At 39.9% G+C, this 22691-nt stretch overlaps 1 long non-coding RNA gene across 2 annotated transcripts in view; it reads right to left on the reverse strand.

Annotated features, from left to right (window-relative positions):
- The window catches only part of LOC134760310 (uncharacterized), a 130343-nt gene that overhangs the window by 83373 nt on the left and 24279 nt on the right, over positions 1 to 22691 (reverse strand). The window contains exon 1 of one of the 2 annotated variants that reach the window (XR_010137632.1): positions 14503 to 17915. The exons of the other annotated variant lie outside the window; for it this stretch is intronic. This is a non-coding gene — a long non-coding RNA (uncharacterized LOC134760310). Of the gene's footprint in view, positions 1 to 14502; positions 17916 to 22691 lie in introns of those variants that run through there. 2 annotated transcript variants of the gene reach the window in all.

Genomic DNA, 22691 nt, shown 5'->3' on the forward strand with positions numbered 1-22691 from the left:
TATGTATATATATTCCATATATACATAAGGTATATATATAATGTATGTGTGTTATATATGTATATAAGAATAAAATATTGATCCACACAGAAAAATAGAAATTGTAAATGTGTATGCATCAAACAATAAAACTGCAAAATATATAAAACAAAAACTGATAGACTTGAAAGTAGAAATATACAAATCCAAAATTATAATTGGAGAATTCATCATTTCACTCTCAACAATCGATAGAGAAACAAGACAGAAAATTAGTAAGGATATAGATGAATTCAACATTATCAACCAATAGGATCTAATCCATATTTATAGAACATTCCACCCAACAACAGCATGCACATTCTTCTCAAGTGCTATAAGTGCTATGCCAAGATGGGCTATATCTTGAACCATAAAATAAACCTTGCCAAGTTTAAGAGAATTAAATCATATAGTACATGTTCTCTGACTACACTCAAATCAGAAACTATAATCAAATTAGAAAACAATCAATAGAATAATAAAAAGAAAGCTTCCAAACTCTTAGAAACTAACAAAAATATTTTAAATCATCCATGGATCAAAGACAAAATCTCAAGGAAAATTTAAAAATACACTGAACTAAACAAAATGAAACTATATTAAAATTGGTGAGATGCAGCTAGAGCAGTAAGAGAAATGTATTGCACTAAATGCTTGCATTAGAAAAGAGGAAAATACTTTAATCAGTAGTCTAAGTACTCATGTCAAAAAACTAGAAAACCAAATAGCAAAATAACCTAAAACAAGCGGAAGGAAACAAATAATAAAGACGAGAGTGGGGATCAATGAGATTAAAAACTGGAAAACAATAGAGAAAATTAGTGTAATTATGATATAGTTATTTGAAAATATTAAGAAAAATGCCGAAGTTCTTGCTAATTGAAAAACAGAAAAATTATTCATATTAAATGATTAATATCAGGAATAGAACAGTGGATAGTAATACAGATTCTGCAGACATTAAAGGAATAATAAGGGAATACCACATACAACTCTACAGCATAAATCTGACAACACAGATAAAATGGACCAACTTTTTCAAAATATACAAACTGCCACAGCTCATCCAATATAAAATAATTTGCATAACCCAATAACAATTTAATAAATAGGATTTCTTATTTGAAACGCTTAAAAAGGTAACTCCTGGCCCAGATTATTTTACTAGCAAAATCTACCAATCATTTAAAAAATTAACACCAATAGTACACAATTTCTTCCAGAAGATAGAAGAGAAAGAAACCCTTCCCACTTCATTTTATGAAGTCAGTAGTGCCTTGATACTAAAATCAGAGACAGTGCAAAAAAAGAAAACTATAGACCAATAGCACTCATGAATATAAATGTAAAGATCTTTAAGAAAATATTATCAAATAGAATTCAGTAAAAAAAAAAAAAATCTAAAATATGTCTGTGTGTAATGATCATGAGAAGTTTATTCCAGGAGTTCCAGGAGTTTAGTTCCAGAAGTTTATTCTAGTTTAATATTTGAAAATCAATCAATATAATTGTTATAGACTGAATGTTTATATCTCCCTCAAAAATCATAAGCTAAATCTTAACACTCAAAGTGATGGTATTTGGAGGTGTGCCTTTAGAAGTTATTAAGTCATGAAAGCAGAGCCCTCAAAGTGATGGTATTTGGAGATGGGCCTTTGAAAGCTATTACGTCATGAGGGTAGAGCCCTTGTGAATGATACTAGAGATTCCAGAGAACTCCCTCATCCCTTCTACCATGTGAGGACACAGTGAGAAGATGCTTTCTATGAACCAGGAAGTGGGCCCTCACCAGTCACTAATTCTGCCAGTGCCTTGATTTTGGACTTCCCAGCCTTCAGAACTGTGACAAATAAATTTCTGTTGTTTATAAGTGACACATTTATAGTATTTTGTTATAGCAGCCCAAATGTACTAAGATAGTAATCCACCATACTAACAAGGTACAGAAGAAAGATCATATGTTTATATCAATTGATGCAAAAAAATTTTGACAAAATTGGACAACCATTTATAAAAAAGCCTCTCATAAAACCACGAATAAAGAGGGTCTTCCTCAGCTTCATAAAGAACATCCACAAAAAAAAAATGCAATTAACATTGTACTTCATTTTGAAATACTGAATACATTCCCTGCTAAAATTGAGGGTAAGGCAAGGATATCTGCTTTCACCACTGCTATTCAACAATGTGCCAGAAGTTCTAACCAGCACAGTAAAGCAACAAAAGGAAATAATAAGCATGCAGACAGAAAAAAAAAAGAAATAAAACTGCCCATATTTGCAGACTATCTATGTAGAAATCCCAGGATATTGACCAAAAAAAAAAATCCTTTAAAGCTAATATGTGAGTTCAGCAAGCTCACAGGATACAAGAATAGCATACAAAACCATTTGTGCTACTATACAGTAGCAATAAACATGTGGAAACAAGCTAAATTTACACTACCATTTATAATCATTCAAAAAAGAATGATTTTTTGAAATCATTGGTAATGAATAATAATGAAATACTAACTGTAAATCTATCAAAACACACAGAACTTATATGTTAAAAACTAGGAAATACTGATGAAAACATTTAATCAATGTCTAAGTAAAGGAGACACATACCATATTCATGGACTGCAAGACTTAACATAAATATATCAACTCTTCCCTAATTGATATTCACATTTAATACAATTCCTATCAAAATCTCAGCAGGATTTTTTACAAATATATAAAAGATTATTATAAAATTCATAGGAAGGCCACAAGCCCTAGACCAGTGAAAACAATCATGAAAAATAAACTGGATGGAAACACACAAAATGCTATCAAGATTTACTTTACAGCTATGATAATCAAGACTGTGGTATTGACAGAGAAACTGACACATAGATCAATAAAACAAAATAGAGAATTCAGAATTACTCCCAGGACCATGGCCAACTGGTGTTTTACAAAGGTGCAAAAGCAATTCAATGGATAAAGAATAGTTTTCTCAACAAAAGGTGCTGGAGAAATTGGATATCCAGAGGTTAAAAAAAAAAAAGACCTCAAGCTAAATCTCACTTCTTATATTAGGTTGGTGCAAAAGTAATTGCGGTTTTGCCATTAAAAGTAATGTAATGGCAAAATCACAACTACTTTTGCACCAACCTAATACAAAAAATAATTCAAATGTATCATAGATACATAGATGTAAATGTAAATATAAAACTATAAAACTTTTAGAAGAAAACAGGAGAAAATCTTTGAGATCTGAGGTTTCTCAGAGTTCTTAGACATTAACACCCACACTTATAAAATAAAAATTTCAATAAATTAGACTTGCATAAAATTAAAAACTCTTTATCGGCAAAAGACCCTTTTAAGAGGATGAAAATACAAGCTACAGACTGGGAGAATATGTTTGCAAATACATTGAACTATGGGGTCATACCTAGAATACATAAAGAACTCTCAAACTCACCACTAGACAAAAAAATTGAAGTAGAAAATAGGCAAAAGACATTAAGAGACATGTCACCAAATAGGATACATGGGTAGCAACTTAAGCACATGAAAAGTTATTCAACATCACTAGCCAATAAAAAATGGAAAACAAGACCATGATGATATATGACTATATTCCTATTACAATAACTAAAATAAAAATTAGTGACAACACCAAATTCTGGTGAGGATGCAGAAAAACTGAATTCCTCATACACAGTGAAAGAGTATAGTTACTCTGGAAAATAGTTTGGCAGTTTCTTTAAAAGCTGTATATATACTTACCTTATGCTCCAGCAATTGCAGTTTTTGCATTTATCCCAGAGAAATATTTATGTTTCTACAAAAACATATAAAGAATTATTCATAGCAGCTTTATTTTCACTAACCAAGAACTGGAAACAACCAAAATGTTCCTTTAATAGGTGAACAAACTGTGATACAGCTATACCATGGAAAAGTACTCTGCTATGAAAAAGCACAAACTATGGATACATATAACTTGAATGATTTCAAGAGCATTAGAGTATTATGCAGAGTGAGAAATAAAAAGCCAATTTCAAAAAGCTGCATGCTATATGATACCACTTATGTAACATGCTCAAAATGGCAAAATCACAGAGACAGAAAATAGATTAGTGGTTGCCAAGGTTAGAGATTGGCAAGGGGGGTAGAAGTGACTATAAAGAGGTGGTATTAGGAAGTCTTCATGGTGATAGATGAATTCTGTATCTTGATGGTGGCAGTTGCATCAATCTATATAAAATGATAAAGTGACAAAGTGAAATGGAACCATACACACACATTGTGCCAATACAGGTTTCTTGTTTTGACGTGATGGGATGTTACCACTGGGGAAAGCTTGGTGACAGGTACATAGGACTCTTTGTACTGTCTTTGCAACCTCCTGTGAATCGTTCTTATTTCAAAACAAGAGTTTTTAAAATTATTCTAGCTTTTACTTACAAAAGCAGTGCATCCATATGGTCAAAAAGTCAAACCGTATGTGAAAACATAAAATCAAAATCAGAATTCCCCTTTTCACCATGTCTATGCCCAGATCCACTCCCAAGTAATAAACATAATAAACAGGCTCTTCATTCTTCCATGTGAAATATGCACCATTGTTTGTGTAAGTTTCACTTTTTTTTTTTTTTTTTTTTTTTTGTGAGACACAGCCTTGCTCCATCGCCAGGCTGGAGTGCAGTGATACGATCTTGGCTCACTGCAACCTTCACCTCCCGGGTTCAAGTGATTCTCCTGCCTCAGCCTCCCAAGTAGCTGGGACTACAGGCACGCAGCACCATGCCCAGCTAATTTTTGTATTTTTAGTAGAGACGGGGTTTCACCACCAGGATGGTCTCGATCTCTCGACCTCGTGATCCACCCGCCTCAGCCTCCCAAAGTGCTGGGATTACAGGCGTGAGCCACTGCGCCTGGCCAAGTTTTACTTTTTTAACACAAATGAGATCATATGATACATGTTGTTTTACACCTTGATTTTGTTTTTTGGGTTTTTTTTTCTTTTATTATTATTATTATTATACTTTAAGTTCTAGGGTACATGTGCACAACGTGCAGGTTTGTTACATATGTATACATGTGCCATGTTGGTGTGCTGCACCCATTAACTTGTCATTTACATTAGGTATATCTCCTAATGCTATCCCTCCCCCCTCCCCCCACCCCATGACAGGCCCTGGTGTGTGATGTTCCCCACCCTGTGTCCGAAGTGTTCTCATTGTTCAATTCCCACCTATGAGTGAGAACATGTGGTGTTTGGCTTTCTGTCCTTGTGATAGTTTGCTCAGAATGATGGTTTCCAGTTTCATCCATGTCCCTACAAAAGACATGAACTCATCCTTTATTATGGCTGCATAGTATTCCATGGTGTACAGGTGCCACAGTTTCTTAATCCAGTCTATCATTGATGGACATTTGGGTTGGTTCCAAGTCCTTGCTATTGTGAATAGCGCCACAATAAACATACGTGTGCATGTGTCTTTGTAGCAGCATGATTTATAATTCTTTGGGTATATGCCTAGTAATGGGATGGCTGGGTCAAATGGTATTTCTAGTTCTAGATCCTTGAGGAATCGCCACACTGTCTTCCACTATGGTTGAACTAGTTTACAGTCCCACCAACAGTGTAAAAGTGTTCCTATTTCTCCACATCCTCTCCAGCACCTGTTGTTTCCTGACTTTTTTTTTTATTATACTTTAAGTTTTCGGGTACATGTGCACAACGTGAAGGTTTGTTACATATGTATACATGTGCCATGTTGGTGTGCTGCACCCATTAACTCGTCATTTAACATTAGGTATATCTCCTAATGCTATCCCTCCCCCCTTCCCCCACCCCACAACAGGCCCCTGTGTGTGATGTTCCCCTAAAATCTTTCTTGGAGATTTTTGTTCCAATCAACTTAGTCTTTTCTTTAAAGGCCACACGTCATCAGTTGTGTGTGCATCTCATCACCTATTTCATCATTCTCCTCCCCACAGATGTTAGGGGTGCTCCTAGACTCCTTCTGCATTTTGCTTTGCTCTGTGTTGCTATTGCAAACAATGCTACAATAAACAAATGAGCATCATCTACATACACCTTTGCGCCTAGCAGTGGTATGAGAAAGCTATTTCATGAGAGTCTAACCAACACTGGGTTTTATCAAACTTTTGAAATGTTTGACATTATGCTGTTTAAAGTGCTACCTTTGTACTTCTGGACACAGCCTTTCTTTGACTTAAGCAACACCGTGCCACCTGTTCCTGGTTCTCCTGCCTGGCAGGCCCCTCCTGATCTCTGTCCTCTGGTGGTCCCTTTTCTTTGGCTCAAACTTTAACCGTTTTCATCTGGAGGGCTCAGTGCTGGGTCCTCTTTCCTCTCTACATGGGCTCCTTGGGGATATGGTGCCAATTCCCTAGAATTTAAATACCACTGTAATGCAGGCAAGTCCCAAATTTGATTTTAAGCTCAGAGCTTTCATCCAAGTCCCAGATTTGTATCTATAACTTCTTACTTGACATATCTAATTAGACACCTCAAAGATATCTCAAATTTCTTAAGTCTAAAGCAAACAGAAGTCTTGGTTTTCTCCCTTTAAATTTTCCTGGTTTCACTTGAAGTCAATTCCTTTTCACTAAAATGCCTCGAAACAATCACTAAAGGAGAACACAGCTGCAGCCCCACAGTAGCCCTCACGTACGCCTTCTCCTGTCCATCTCCAATGCCCCACCTAAACAAAACCTCCAAACATGTTTAATTGTAATAAACCTTGCTGCCTGCTTCCTTCCATTCTCTCCTCAGCTGTAAAAGTTACCTTTTTACAACACAAACCTGTAAAGTAGATCAAATTATTTATTTGCTCAAAATCCTTCTATGGTTCTTCACAAGGCTTCGTTCCTCAAATTCCCACATGCTTTCTCCTATCCATTGTGTTAGAAACCTGTGGCTGCCATAACAAAATACCACAAACTGGGAGGCTTAAAACCACAGAAATCCACTCTCTCTTACCGTTTTGAAAGCTAGAAGTTCAAAATCAAGGCATCAGCAGGGCCGCACTTCCTCTGGAGGTTTCAGGAAGAATCTGGCTCTCCCAGCCACTGGTGTTGCTGGCAAACTTAGCATTTAAATTTAGCAGCCGCATCATGCCAGTCTCTGCTCATCATTCTGTGGCGCTCATCCATGAATCTTCTGTGTCTGTGTCCAAATTCCCCTCTTACGAGTGCACTACCCACTGGACTCGATCCCACCCTCATCCAGCATGACCTCGTCTTCACTTGATTGCACCTGTAGAGACCCTATTTCTGAGTAAGGTCACATTCTGTGTGGGTTGCTGGGGGTCAGGACCGGAACATATCTTTCTGTGGAACAGAGCCCACTACACCAATATCCCAACTTCTCTTATACGTCTCTCCTCATCACTCGTTGGCTTCACACAGGGGCACCCTCCCTTCCTTAAAAGCACCCAGCAGCTCTGTCCTATTATAAGGCCTTTGGACATCCTATATCCTTCCTCTGGAAGGTTTTCTCTCCACCTCCCATTCTCCATGTGGCTAGCTGCTTTTCCTTTGGGTCTCCATTTAAATACCATCTCCTTGCCCACCCTAAGTCAGTAGGCCTCCTTTGCTGCTTTCCGCCTCAGCCTCTTAGAGTGCTTGTCAGCCTGGCATGGTGGCTTACGCCTGTAATCCCAGCACTTTGGGAGGCCAAGGCGGGTGGATCACCTGAGGTCAGAAGTTCGAGACCAGCCTGGCCAACATGGTGAAACCCCATCTCTACTAAAAATACAAAAATTAGCCAAGCATGGTGGTGGGCACCTGTAATCCCAGCTATTCAGGAGTCTAAGGCAGGAGAATCACTTGAACCGAGGAGGTGGACGTTGCAGTGAGTCGAGATCGTGCCATTGCACTCCAGCCTGGGTGACAGAGCAAGACTCCCTCTAAAAAAAAAAATTTTTTTTTAAAGTGCTTGTCATAGAATTTATGATTTCATCTTAAAATTATTTACTTTTCTTTGCTCCTTCCTTGAATTGCTCTCTGCTGGATAAGTGGTGGCCAAGAGAACCGCCTGTGCTGGTGGAAAAGCGCTGGACCTGCTGCCCAGCACCACAGCCGACAGCAGCAAATGGCCACTGAACACTTCAAAATGCGGTTGGTGCAACTGGGAAACTACATCTTTAATTTTAGTTCCTTTACATTATTTTAAATTTAAATAGTTACATGTGGCTAATAGTGCTTGAGTACTGGACACAGGCAATCTAGAATCTCAACTTTGGACCAGCAAATTTAGTGTAAGTCTTGTTGACATCTGTGTACATAGCAACTAGCTCAGGACAAGATATGTTTCTGTTCAACGTGTATTTTAAATGAATGGTAATAGAGTTTCGTTTTTATTCACACTTATTTAATTATAATGAGGTTGGGTATCTTTTCATGCATTTGTTCACCATCATTTTTAATTCTTTTATCCATGGGCTGCCCACTTTTCTGTACAGCTCTTTATTATCATAAGCATTTTTGCATCTTAGGAAATTCACCCTATGACTATCATATGTGTGGCAAAGTTTTTTGCAGATTGTGTTTGTCTTCTTACTTAGGCCTCTGCCATGTGAAAGCTTTAAATTTACATGTAATCAGTTTTATCAACCTATTATTTTATGGTTTCTGAGTATAAACTCTTAGTAAATTGTTTTTATAGTACATGTAAATGAATTTAACAATAACTGGATAGCTTTATATTCCTTTTTATCTCAGCATTTTTCAGAAGAAAAGACAACCCCAGCCATAGGTTAGTATTACAGTTGCATCATGTAATTTTTTCTCAGAAGATTCATAAACTTCCATGAACCAAATGGCCAATAACAACTACTAGAAGAAGTAACAGAAAATGAATGTCCACTGAGACTTTTAAAAAAGAAACATTTCTAATTCATTGAATTAAAATTTTATTTCAGAGTTGTTTGGCTTGATGTATAATTAGAAAGGAAAGTATCTCTTAAGAAACCCCATAAACTACCACAATAAGGCACCATCTCACGCCAGTCAGAATGGCCATTATTAAAAAGTCAGGAAACAATAGATGTTGGCGAGGGTGTGGAGAAATAGGAGTGCTTTTACACTGTTAGTGGGAGAATAAATTAGTTCAACCATTGTGGAAAAGTGTGGCGATTCCTCAAGGATATAGAACCAGAAATACCATTTGACCCAGCAATCCCATTACTGGGTATATATACCCAAAGGATTATAAATCATTCTACTATAAAGACACATGCACACATATGTTTATTGCAGCACTGCTCACAATAGCAAAGACTTGGAACCAACCCAAATGCCCATCAATGATAGACTAGATAAAGAAAATGTGGCAAATATACACCATGTAACACTATCCAGCTATAAAAAAGGATGAGTTCATGTCCTTTGCAGGGACATGGATGAAGTTGGAAACCATCAACCTCAGCAAACTAACACAGGAACAGCAAACCAAGTACTGCATGTTCTCACTCACAAGTGGGAGTTGAACAATGAGAACACATGGACACACGGAGGGGAACAGCACACACTGGGGCCTGCTGGGGGGAGGGAGGACATTAGGACAAATACCTAATGCATGCAGGGCTTAAATCCTAGATGACGGGTTGATAGGTGCAGCAAACCACCATGGCACATGTACACCTAGGTAACAAACCTGCACATTCTGCACATGTATCTGGGAACTTAAAGTAAAATTTTAAAGTAAAATAAAATGAAAATGAAAAAAGATGGAAAATAAAAAGAAACCCCATATACCAATACAGTTGCTCACAGGTATAACCAAAAGTAGGGTGCCAAGGGACAGGATACTCACGTTGGGCACTCCCATGCACCTAAAGAACTGAAATAAAAACTTCACATCAACAGTGCCTCATGGGCAAGTGACTCACTGACCTTATATTCCTCTGTTTCTTTCCTAATGCAAGGGGACTCTCGCCCATTTCCCACAGACCTATATACCCTGCCTGCAAACCTGACTGAAAGGCCCACACACCACACCAGAGAGATGTGGAGGGATGGAGCATTCGTCATAGACAGCATTGGAGCCCCCGTCCCGGAACCCTGAGCATGCCTGCAGGTAGTGGAGGGTTTGCCTTCATCAGCAAACACCAGATGCCTTTCACATCTTACCCACAGGGCTCCAAATTATTGTATTTTTCATCGTCGTTTAATCAGTGTTCCTTCTGTTGTGACACCTGACAGACACTGCCAATGATGGTGGGTGATCCCAAATTTGAACAATTCATTGTTGACTGTAACAAATACCTGTCAATTTTAAACTGACAATTTCTACTTATGTTAAATTGCAGAAAAAAAGATAAAACACCCTCTCTTATGGTATTATGAAAAGAAATAAGAAAATATTTGATATGTGCTTTTACAGGTTTGAACAAAACCTGAAAGCTTTAGCTTTCATATTTTCCAAAAAAAGACAAAGAAAAAGAAGAATGAATAGAACAAAGCTGGCATCATATTGTATCAGATTGATGGTTCCATCACAAAGTTTTCTCTTTGTACAAATGCACATATGTCTACATATACCCTTACATCTGAATATTTGAATTTAGATTTCATTGCATCAAAATTTTAAAAGTAAAACTCATTACCAATAAAGTGAATTAGGAAAATGTTTCTGGCTCCAAAAGTCTCTACTTCTTAAAAGGAACATAATTATAAGGGCTATAAACATTTGAATCATTTCCTCAAACATGTACAAGTATGTGCCTGGTGAATCTCTTCCATAGGAAACTCTAGCCCTTTCCCTAATGGCACATTTTCTTAATGTCTTTGCTGTTCCTGAGTTCATTTCAATGCACGGTTACTTGTTATATCCGACATGAGTTAATACTGCAGTAAAAAATATTGAAAGGCATTTCTCCACCACATCAACTCCCTCCACCTGCAGAGGAAGGGATGGAGAATGAGACTGGGAAGAAGGAAATTCACTGGTTCCAAAACTCCTGGGATCACATTTAAAACTCAAATTGGAGGAAGAAGATGAGAGATGAAGGGAAGCTAGAATAAGTACCTCTCAAAACAAAGAAGAGAAATGCCCCTCTAAAAACTACACCCTAAAAGTAAACAGAGGAATTCGACATCCACAGTCTGGACTAAAAGATACATGCGATGGGCCCCTACATGGACACACCAAGCCAGCCCTTCCAAGAGTGCAGCCTGTGAGCTGACTCAGGAACCATATCTCCCATGATGGATGCTCAAAATTGAGAAGCACGTTTGCAAACACGATGATAATAGAAAGCAGGCTCCAAAACTGGAAACAGGCAATCTCCAAAAATATGCACTTTTATTTTTGCATTAATAGTCTAGACTGCGTTGCCTATAACAAACTCACTAATTACACTTTCATTCATTTACAGGTTATCAGTGGATGCCTCACCTTAGAAAAGTCCCGTAAAACTGAGGAAGATTGTGGGAGATATCCTTGGGGGTCATCTAGACCAGCACTCCAGCCTGCCCCAAATCTACAGATGAAAAAAGCAAAGTCCAGAGAAGTAACGTCTCAAGGTCACACAAGTCAGTCCCTATCAACGTCAGCACTAAAATCAAGGCCTCCTAAAACCAGTCGGATCATTGTTCCATTACAGCATATGGTAATTCTTGTTAGATGGAAAACAGAAATATTTAGAAGGTCCTAGGAGGGTCTTATTTCTTGAATGGAAAGTGAAGACTTGACATTCTTTAAGACTGCTGGTCAACTCCAGACAAGCTGTATTAAATAATGAAGTGGGAACAGAGACTGTGAAAAATCTAAGGGGAGGAAAAAAAAGAATCTTTAAAAAAACGCTATAGATTTCAAAGCACTTAGAATTACTATTTTCCTTTCATATCTTTGGCTCCTTCTTCTATTCTGGGTCCTAGTCAAATGTTAGTTTTACTGGAGTGTTCTATCGAGGCCAAATTAACACCCAAACTGGAATTAATACTCATCTTTGTTCTGCAAATTCAGACTCCCAGACATCACAGAGGTGCTGAACACATTTTAACACTCAGGGACATTTACACCAGAGAAATACATCAATTTACAAAAAAGTATGCGCCTCAAAACCCAACTCATACTGGCGGCCAGAAAGCAGTTTCCCTCCACCCGCGTCCTCTTCCTCCACTCCCTCCATCCTGTTGGACCTCCCGTGCACTGGACTACCTGGCCCACTCTGGGACTGTTGCAGCACGAGCAACTTTAGTGCCATGCTCTTAATTCCTCAAACACCATTACCTCTCTTTATGCTTAGCCCCAAGGTGGGAAGAAGGAAATAAATCTTGTTCCTTGTGGGATGTCACATCCTTGGGCATTCTGGGGCCTTCCATGCCAGGCCTCCAAGCCCTGGTGCGCCAAGGCTCAACATGGCTGAATACAGGGTTCCATTTCATCTTGGCGGAGACACGGACTTTCCACACACAAATTAACATTGTTTCATCTCATTTTGACACCATAATGTCTTTTCCATACACCTGCTCTGACGTTTTCATGAAATCAATGCATCCCAATCAACTGAGTAGGGAATTAGCATTGTTACACCAAACATTCTGAAAAGTGTGGGTTATTTTTCATATCTAAATATCTCATCCCCATATGCTGCTTTGGAAAGATAAATTCAAGATCTAACAAACCGCAAATTTAAAATTCTAAAATATGCATATTTGATTTTACAATCCCCTTATTGGCAACATGTGCCATGCAAAGCTGTATTCATGCTTGGGTAAATGGGTAACTTTTAAAATAAATCAAATCTAGGATTTCATAGGAAATGAATCCCCTTTTAATGTTTCAGCATTTTTAAATTAAGAAATATTCCTGGATTGTCATTCCTGACATTACAAATAGTAATTATTCTTCTTGTGATTAATGGCAATGATAGTATTTCTGGTTTCTAAGATGTTTCTGCATACCTCCTACATGGAGGTATAATAAACTCAATACAATTCGTTTATTATGGATTTCATTTCCATGCAGAAAACTGAGGCTCACAGATGCTGCATGTGGTATGTAAGGCACCAGCTCTCATGGGGAAAGGAGGGAATAGAACTTCAATCTTTTGATTTCCAAACTACCATGTCATAAAGCACATGAGACAATAACCCTCTCAGAAATAGTGACTTTGCATACTACTATTCCTAATTGTTGCTTAAATGAATCTTAAATAATTTTTTTTTGTTTTTTGTTTTTTGTTTTTTGTTTACTTTTTATCAGTGTCATTTTGTGATCCAAGAAATAGCTAATCTAAATCAGCTATGTGTGGGCTCTGGGCAGTTAACTGAATGCTTGGAAGGGCCCACGTTAAACAGATTTTTGTCAAATAATGTTGCCACCACATAAGGTGACATGAAAAAGGCTTTTACGTGAAGTCTCAAACTGTAGTGCCCCCTATGTGTGCTGTGTGGGAAATGCCTAGGATTTGCTGATAAAGAAACATGAAAAGCAAACACAGAAATTGTTCTCATCCGTGTAAAATGGCAGGAATACTTAGTCTGCCAGGGTAAAAACATGCATTTAACAAATTTGAAACCAATGTTCCTCTATCTAAATGCCTAATTACTTACACTTTCTCCTCATCCCCCTCAAACGATTCTCACTCTAGAAGACCTTAACCAAATGCTGTTTTTTTCGTATTAACTCTTCCAGACGAAATGATAAATAACCTTTATGAATTCATTTTAATCAAACACACTAAACTATTATAACACATGACAATTCGTTTGATATCTGTGTTTATATTTCCACCTTCCCCACTCCCAAAATTTAGCCTATTAAATCCTTGAGGGCAGAGCTAGTATAATTTTCAAACCTCCAGTAATTAGCACTTGTTAAATAAACAAATTTAACAAAACATCTTCCTCACTTCCAAATATCTGCCTCAATTTATACTAGGCATGTAGAAAAACTATTAAATCAATATATATTCAAATCAATTCAACAAACACTGATTTGCACATCTAGTTTAGAGATGCAGTGTGACCTCCACACTTTTTCTCATAATGCAATAGCTTTTCTGCATTTTACAAAATACTTTAAGATATTTACCTATTTTGAAAACAAGTTGATATGGATGCACCTGACACTTAGACATAAGACATTCTGTAAAGAATACCAGAGCGAGAGGTGGATTCATTCTTCAAAGATCATTGCAACCTTAGTTTCTCCTCCAAGCTAAATTAGTGGAATTTTATGGAGCTTAAGGTGTTGGCACTCAGGAGAACAAGCATGGGGAATTTTGTTTCATTTTGCATATAACCCCATTCAGGCCTATTTGCTCTGCTGAGCAGTTAACTCCTCATGCCTCTGGTAATTCTAATGGGTGTATACTTAATAGAATTAATATTTTTGTGATTGTAAATAGTTCCACCTTCTTAAAGTTTGCCATAAATAGCCAAGTACTGAGGAAAGGAACATGTTTTTCTTTAGGTGCTAGACTTTTTTAAAAATTGTGGATATTAAAAATGGAACACTCACCACTGAGTATCATCAGTCATTCTCCCAATTCCAATGAGATTATTTCCAGATTCTGGTGTGGACAACAGGTTTGGGGCTGAAGGAAGCACATAACCTACATTTTCACACACACCTGGCGGGAAGATTGATCCTCAGCTGATCTATGCTTGCCCTAGTGACATCATGTGATGCATCATCAGTAACAGTCCCATTGCTGGCCAGGTCCACCCAAGGTCCTTAGGCGGTACAGATACCCACCAAAATCTCATACATAAGGAGAGAAAATAGGATGTCCAAATGAGTCATGATGAGCCTACACTGAAAGCGTTTTGTGGCCCCAACCATCAGTTTCTCCAGAAATAAGTCTGCTACAAAGTGGAAGGTCCTGCTTCATTTCCCAACTCCCTCGTCATGTGTGCTGAGGGCTGTGAATGCTTTAACAACATCCCAGCCCCGAAATGCAGCGGAGCCAGTTTCCAAGGAAGAACAGCAGTTGACCCCTAACAACAGGGCACGGGTAACGGATAAAAGCTCACCCCAATTTCGAAGTCGCCAAAAGAGTGATCACTGCTAGGCTTTTACCTCTGCTCAGGGTTCCATTTCCATGTGTCTAAGAGGTTATCGAGGTTTTTTTTAATTCCAATGGGTTGGCAGGGGAAGTTGTCGGGCTTTTGAGTGACGAAAACTCCTCTGCATGTGTGCCCATAAAACATTAAATGAGAAATACAGATGCTAGAATGCCCAAGTTGGAAGCTGAGAGCTAAACATCACAATGCGGATGTTCCCCATGCATTTGGACGAAACCTCTTGGACAAGATGCTGCACTCAGGAGCCTCAGTTCTTCTCCTGCATATACTCCACCTCAGCCACTTCGGACCCGCCCGTCTATCAACGTTACAGGGCTAGGTTCCATTCGTCAATATTTAGTGAGGAAAAACTCTAAAAAACGGCGATGAATTGGAGAAAATCTTCACAATCTATACCTCCAACAAAGGACTAATATCCAGAATCTACGAGGAACTCAAAGGAACGGTGAATAGTTTTAATCACCATTATTACGCCCGTACTTAGCCGGAAGTGTGTCTCTCCAGTTCCCATCCGGCCGGACTTCAGACTGACTTCCTTTCAGGCGTTCTGGAGAGAATGCACGTGCCCTTCTCTCCGGATTCTGTGTACCCGGAATCTCATTAGTCTACTGATTGGGAATTGCAAGCATCAGCCAGGCACAATGGCAGCTGAACACTGATTTGGTATCAACGTGTTTGTGCTGAATCCCTCATAAACTGGGAAGATGTTTCTTTCTTAGGATCCCTCGCAGACCACAGCTTTCTCACAGGTACCCGATGGGGAGACAAGAAGTGTACACAGCTGACATCCAGCCTTCTCTCTGGCTGATTCAGGCGCTGAAAGCCACGTGGTCATCACGGTCTTCTGAAGATTATTAATGAGAAAGCCACTTAGAACAAAGCCGTCCACAGTTCTAGTTCTTTCATCTTGAAAACTAACAACACAAGGTCACTGCCCTGGAGGACTCCTTGGAAAACTGACACTTGTCCATTATGCAAATTCTTCGTTGATTGTTGTTGGGTCCAGAGTCTAGTTGTGTAGGGAACTAGAGAGAAAAAGAGAGAGAGAGAGGAGAGAGAGGGAGACAGAGGAGAGGAGAGGAGAGAGAGATTTGAAACCCATCTGACACCCTAAATGTGGGCAGGCTTGCAGACAGATATCTTGGAACTACGAGGTAAACATGGTCTAAATCCTCTGTTTTGGGAAGATAAGTGCTCAGAGTTCTGTAAGCTAAATGCACACTGCTGAAATGTGATTGAAAACTTTGTGATGTGAGGACTAAAAATCACAAGAAGGAGGCAGGCAGTGTTTAATCTTCTGCTGGATGACAATTCAAGATAGACTGATAGAGATACCTGCTGCCTGATAAACCAGTCAATATTGTAGATGGTAGATATTTGCAGTCAACAGGCCCTGGGAGCAGGGAGGGGGAGTTGGGGACCACAGCATTACTATACTGTAATTCTGCTCCCAGCTCCTTGCTAAGGAAGGCGAGACCTATAATTTGCTGTATTGTGTTATCATACTGTGGATCGAAAAGCATTCAAATCCTTCCAAGTAGACCATGTTAATCCTGCACATAGGCGTTCTTCGGCCACGTCATTGTCCATTGCAGACGGCACATGTTAATCTATCCTAAAAGTGAAAGTGAAGGGTGGTCTTTGAAAGAACTCTTTCTACTTCTAGAAGAGCCAGGTTTTCAGGCAGAAATTTTTCTGGTTTGTCTGTACTTAAAATTCTTAGCTTTTTTTTTTTTTTCAAATACACTGGCAGGAATATACACCAAACACTCACAAAAGAACCAGAGAAATCACTGGTTCTGGCCAAATGAGTAGAACACACACACACACACACACACACACACACACACACACACAAATACACAGTGACTAAAGCGGGATAGTAATGTGTCTAGAGTAGTTTTCAGAGTATGTGTATGTATGTGTGTGTGCGTGTGTGTACCTACATGTGCATATCCCTGGTAGTGCGTTACTGCTGCACTTATTTGGAGGAAATTTGAGAAAATATCTGTGAACATGGTTGTCTTACTGGGTTTTATTTATTAAATAATTCGCCAGGCTTTTCTTCTGGAAAAATGTCCAACTGTAGCAGACAGAAAGGAAGCCGAGAGAGTGTTTACAGCAAGGAGGGGCTATGAAATACCTTCACTCCAGGTTCTTTATGAGGTAAAACCGTGTCACACCACACCACCATCCCTGTTGCAAACTATTCATCTAATTTCCCTCTTTTTTGGGATATTTTGTTTTCCCCTAAATGTCAGCATTTGCTGGGGGAAAAAATATTTTTGGTTGTTTCTTTGGAAGCTTCTTGCAGTATGCCTCCACCTGCTGGAAGGAATCAGGCATGTTGTTAGGTGCAGCTGCAGCCCTGCATGTTCAGAGCTGCCTATTTCTATGTAACTGAAGAAAACAGAAATTATAAATCTATAGAAGAGATGTTTACTTATAAATGTTTACTTATAAATATCACATGCAAATTAAATGCTATGCATCAACCTACCGCAAAGTTGTATAATCAATGTATTTTTAATATGGTTTGAAATGAAAATAACTTCATTTTAAGGGAAACAGAATTTATGATGATGCAAGTAATCCAGGATGTCAATCAAAATATACCCAATTAAAGGTAAGGTGAAATGTAAATTGTGGCATTAAAGTTCCAAATGTTAACAAATATTTTCATTTCCCCAGCTGCAGTGTATCATTTTTATCAGCAATTGGAAGCATGCTGCATGTTGGACTCTGTGGACACCTGCTTTACACAACAGAACATTCCAATAGTGTGCATGTGCCATAATACGTATAGAAATTCTAAGAATTCATATAATTTACCTGCCAAATCAGGGACTATTACAGTCTGCTGTGTAAATTCACATTTTGGCACTCTTTAAAAAGTGGATTATTATTGACCCAATAGACCATAACAGCTCCAAAGAAGCCGTTACTGTACATCGTGTAAAGCCTTCGTGGTGTGTGTTTTATTGAAGCTCTGTAGCTATCGGGATCTGCTTGTCAATCTAGCTGCCATGCGCGTGCACCAAATGCATGTGCTAAAGATGCCATGTAAATTGAAGCTTTAGTCAAGTTACCCTTGTTCTTGTCCAATAAGCCATGGTATAAAATTGGATATTTCCACTGCAGTTTCTTTCTCCACCTCCAGAATTCTATTTCCCTGTATTTATAGAGGTTGAAATTTTGAAATGTGGATAAGGGAGTGGTTATTTGATTTCAAGTTTCAAAAAAAAAAAAGCAGGAAGAAAATTGAAGACAGTTTTTGCTTTGCATGAAAAAACACCTCAAAGAATGCATGAATTTACCAGCTTCCAGGAGGCTGGCAATGGTCACAGTGAGATTTCTCTACTTTAGGCTTTTGGGAATCCAAATAAGATTTTTATTTAATTTTCTATGTGCTGATTTTGTGTTTTTCCACCTGTCTGTCCTCTTCTTTCATTTAACAAAAAATGAACATTGGAATATTTGCCAGGAAAAAAAAAACACCTTTTTAGTTACTTGTACCTTCAGTAAAAATAAAATAACACTTTGAGGTCTCAAGCTGTAGGTGCAGCACTTTCAGTGTTTTCCTGGGCTGGTGAGAGGTTTCGGCAAAGCCATCCTGACACCCACACAGCATACACAGCGTGTTTGTGACGATGATTAAGCCATTTGTTAGTCTCTTCCTGATATGGCTGAAGCCATGCAAATCAGCATGGATTCCCAATCCTCAGAGACAGGGTATGTTCTAGAAAGCAAGCTATGAACAAAAAGTTCAGGCTGGATTACCTGAAGGAGATCCAGGCTTAATGTCACTAGGTATATGTCCTTACTTTCTGGCCGAGAGCAAACATTTGGTAAGTGTCTGAGCTAGGAAGAAAATGCTTATGGAACCGTGGTTTTAAAAACATACAGTCAGCAGAACATGTCCGCTTAGAGACCAATATTTCTTCAAGTTATAGAAGAAAAAAAAATAGGAAGGGTGAGATTAAGTGCTGTACAACTTTATTCTTTCCCGTAAGAAATAGTAAAAGCTCATATTTTTATACTATGTTATTTCAATCTATAATTGTTATAATTGATAGCTTAAAATTCTAAAGTTCAATGGTAATGTGACAAATGGGAGATAGAGCTAGAGCAAACTCAATGAGGTATTTTTTTAGTTCCATATCACGTCAGATAAATGGATAGTTAAGAACCGCAAATTTCTAAGAAATCACTAGCGTAATTCTCTTGGGAAAATATAGTTTATTTTCATTTTGCAAATATCTGCTAACCACTGCATCACCCCTCCTGTGCTCAAGAGAAAGGAGCACAGTATGTCCCCCTAACACTGTGGAGTAAAGCATGAGAAAATTCTTTACGCAGCCCTGCCATAACAAATCTCAGCTGGACCTCTGCTGTCCTCTGGGGAGAATGCATTTGAACTCATCCCAAAGAGCTGGTTTTCTATGCTGGAGGTCTCCGATGGCTACTGCGAGAAGAGAACCATGTCCCAAAAGCAGTGATACACATTGGCAGCCACTGCAGAGATGCGGAATGTCGAAGAGTGTGTGTGTTGTAAGGGATTCTTAACCCCTCCCTAGCACCCATAGGGGCCGTCCCCAGCCTGCAGCTTGGGCGGGAGGGGGTTAATGCGGGGCAGCTGCCTGACGGGGACCAGCTGAAACAGATCAGCTAGGAACCAGCCTCCCCTCTGCGTTAACCCTCGAAGGGATGCAGAGGCCCGGGACAGAGGCCAGCCTGCTGTGCTGCACCTCTGCCTCATTTATTCAGGGGAGACACAAGCGCGTGTGTGCATACACACACACACACACACACACACACACACACAGAGTTCATTTTACCTCCTGACCCCTTTGCCTCTTGTCCTGATTTGAATGAGAAGTTCTATTTCTAAACACAGTGCTTTCTCACTGGGCTATTTTTGTAATATAGTATGCTGAGTTGCTGCCTTAAAATATGTATATTTTTTTTTTCACACACACATGCACACACACAACAGGCGTGCAGACCTTACAGGCTGATGATTCTGCCTCTTGCCAAGGGAATTCCTGGACAGACACTGCTCTGAAAGAAAAACCCTCTGGTTTTGGAAGTCTGGCTGGACAAGGCAGGTGGAGGTCATGGAGGGGCCGGCGTGATGGAATCCTCCGTGCAGCTGACTGCGCAGCCTGACACTGGCGTGGACACTGGGACGCGTCATGCAACATCCAACCAGAGCACACTCACGAGGACAAACGTGGGCCCACCTATTTACCATCAGAAAAACAAAATCACACTCTTTCACTTTGAAAGAAGGGGGAAACTGGAAAGTTATTATTTGAAATAAAATGGAATTTTAGGATAATTATTTTCTTTAATATCCCTTTTATTTCCCTGTTTTTCATTTGAATTCTGGTCTAGCCCGCATACAAAGAAATTGGCATTCTCTGCCACCAATCAACATTGGAGTATTTGGCAAAGTGATGATTTCAGTTCCATACACGACAGCTGAATAAAAGAGCTGCAAATCCAGAAGAAAGGCACAGTCCTGGGGGTGGAGGGGAGGGGTTTCACAGAATTGCATTTCCAAGGGATCCAGTGCCCGGAGCGCTCCGTGCAGCACACACCCACCCTCAGCACGTTACAAATGTGTTTGCACTATCAATAAATCATATTTCTAGCACTGTACTAATTACAGGGGCGGCAATGCATACAATAAAAAGTTTATGCCCATCGTGCTCGGCACACACCCCCTCTGGGATACTGTTTAGCTCATTCATGATTTCTGCTTGTGAAGACATTCATCCAAAACATGCCTTTAATTGTAATGTCAAACACGAGAGCAAATCTTCAGAATCAGAGAGGCAGCATCCCTTCACATCAATTCTGGTCAGATTCAACTTTTTTTTATTCATTGTTATTAGTCACTGTATTTCTGGCACAAAGGAGGATTTGGTAGCCAGAGAAACTGAAACTTGGGTGGCAAAAAGCAGTTGTGGTGGCTCCTCTCTTCCCCAGGAAAGAAGCGAGCCTTTAAAAGATATTTCTCAGGAAGAAATGAGCGATCCATACAGTACAGCCTTGTGTGGAGCAGAAAATGAGGCTGCGTGCTCGCTGATGTCTAGATACTGCAAACTTAGCATCACAATGCCTGCACTGCCAGGCCCTGAGCCTACCGGGAGAGCATCCCTGAAAACCCGAATGGAACAAGAACAAGAGCTGCTCTCTCTCGGAGTCCCTGTTCCACCGCTGTGTGCAGAGAGCTGGGTAGAGGTTGGCATCGCCTCCCGCTGGGGCCTGTGTCTCCGGGCTCATATGAGGAGGGAGATTTGTGAATGATGGTATGGAGAGGCAGGAATTGTGTTGAAAAGGAATGTAAAAGGAGGGAAAAAACTTGAAATTTAGAATCAGAATCTTGATTTTCTTTTGTAGACACTTTTGTAAGTTGATTAAAGGCTTTCAAGGCATGTCCTTGCAGAATGTGGAGAAAGTTAAAAAGGAAAAAAGCAAGTGCCTCCCTCATTCCCCTTTGCTGAGCCTGTATGGGAGGCAGCCCACCAGTGACACACACCCTCAGGATGCCTGGCTCTCTAAACCCATAGGAGAGCTGCCGTTTGCTCTCAGACACATTTGTTCTCTGATGTCTGAGTCAAGGAAGGAGAAAAGGGCTCTGAGCAGGATGCAGACCTGCACACTCAGCTCAGAGACCCTCCGTGCATGGTGCTGAGGGCATATTCATGGTCAGAAGGGAAGAGAACAGCTCTGTTTCTGGAATTCTGTGGGTTTTTCGGGGGACCAGTGGGAGCGCTGGGAGGGAGGGTGGCAGGGCCAGCCATGTATGGCAAGACTGGGGACTTTCTCTCTCATGCCATGCTCCCCCATACTCGCAGAGGTGCTCTGTGAATTCTGGACCCCCAGACAGTGCAGCCATGACAGGGGGCTCCAAGGTCCCAGAGCCAGGCCTCCCTCTGGGGAGGCCTCCCCTTTCCCGAAAGTGGGCGTGGGGGCAGAGCACATCTTAATGCTCACAAACAGGGGGCAATGAGGCATTTGATCCATGGCCTCTAATTATCTGTACAACTTTAATAGTCTTCGAGTTCATTATCTTGGAGATGAGAAATAAAGGACCGAGTCATAGGCATCCATATTTTAAGTTTATTTATTGCCTTGCTGAAATCAAAAAGCAGGGGAAGAACTCTCAAAACTTGGCCTGTGCTAGACGAAAGGATTTTGCTCCATTCCAGGACTGATTGAGTGTTTCAGGACTCAGAGGAGGATAGACAAGTCCCAGCTCAGAACAGGCTCTCAAGGGGTTCCTGGGGGTCTCCAGGGACAGGGCACCAGGACGGCCAGCAGGGAAGGCGGTGGCCTTGCCCGGAGAGCCCACTGGAAGCAGTGTGGAAACAAGCTCCTACGGGGGGCGACTTGCTGTCTCTCCACCCCAGGCAGCATCACGTATGAGCCGTTAAGTAATGACACAGGGTTACCACATTGAAAAGATGTCTTGTAAGATGTTGTACACAAACATTGCTGAAGAACAAACAGGAGGCCAGAAACGTGGCGCTGAAGGCTAGAGGCTGAAGGCTTCTCACAGGGCAGCCCTGGGAGGGCCGATGCTTCCCACTCCCTCTCCTTTCACGATGTTAT

This window comes from Pongo abelii, chromosome 17 (assembly GCF_028885655.2).
Source record: "Pongo abelii isolate AG06213 chromosome 17, NHGRI_mPonAbe1-v2.0_pri, whole genome shotgun sequence".
Taxonomy (NCBI): domain Eukaryota; kingdom Metazoa; phylum Chordata; class Mammalia; order Primates; family Hominidae; genus Pongo; species Pongo abelii.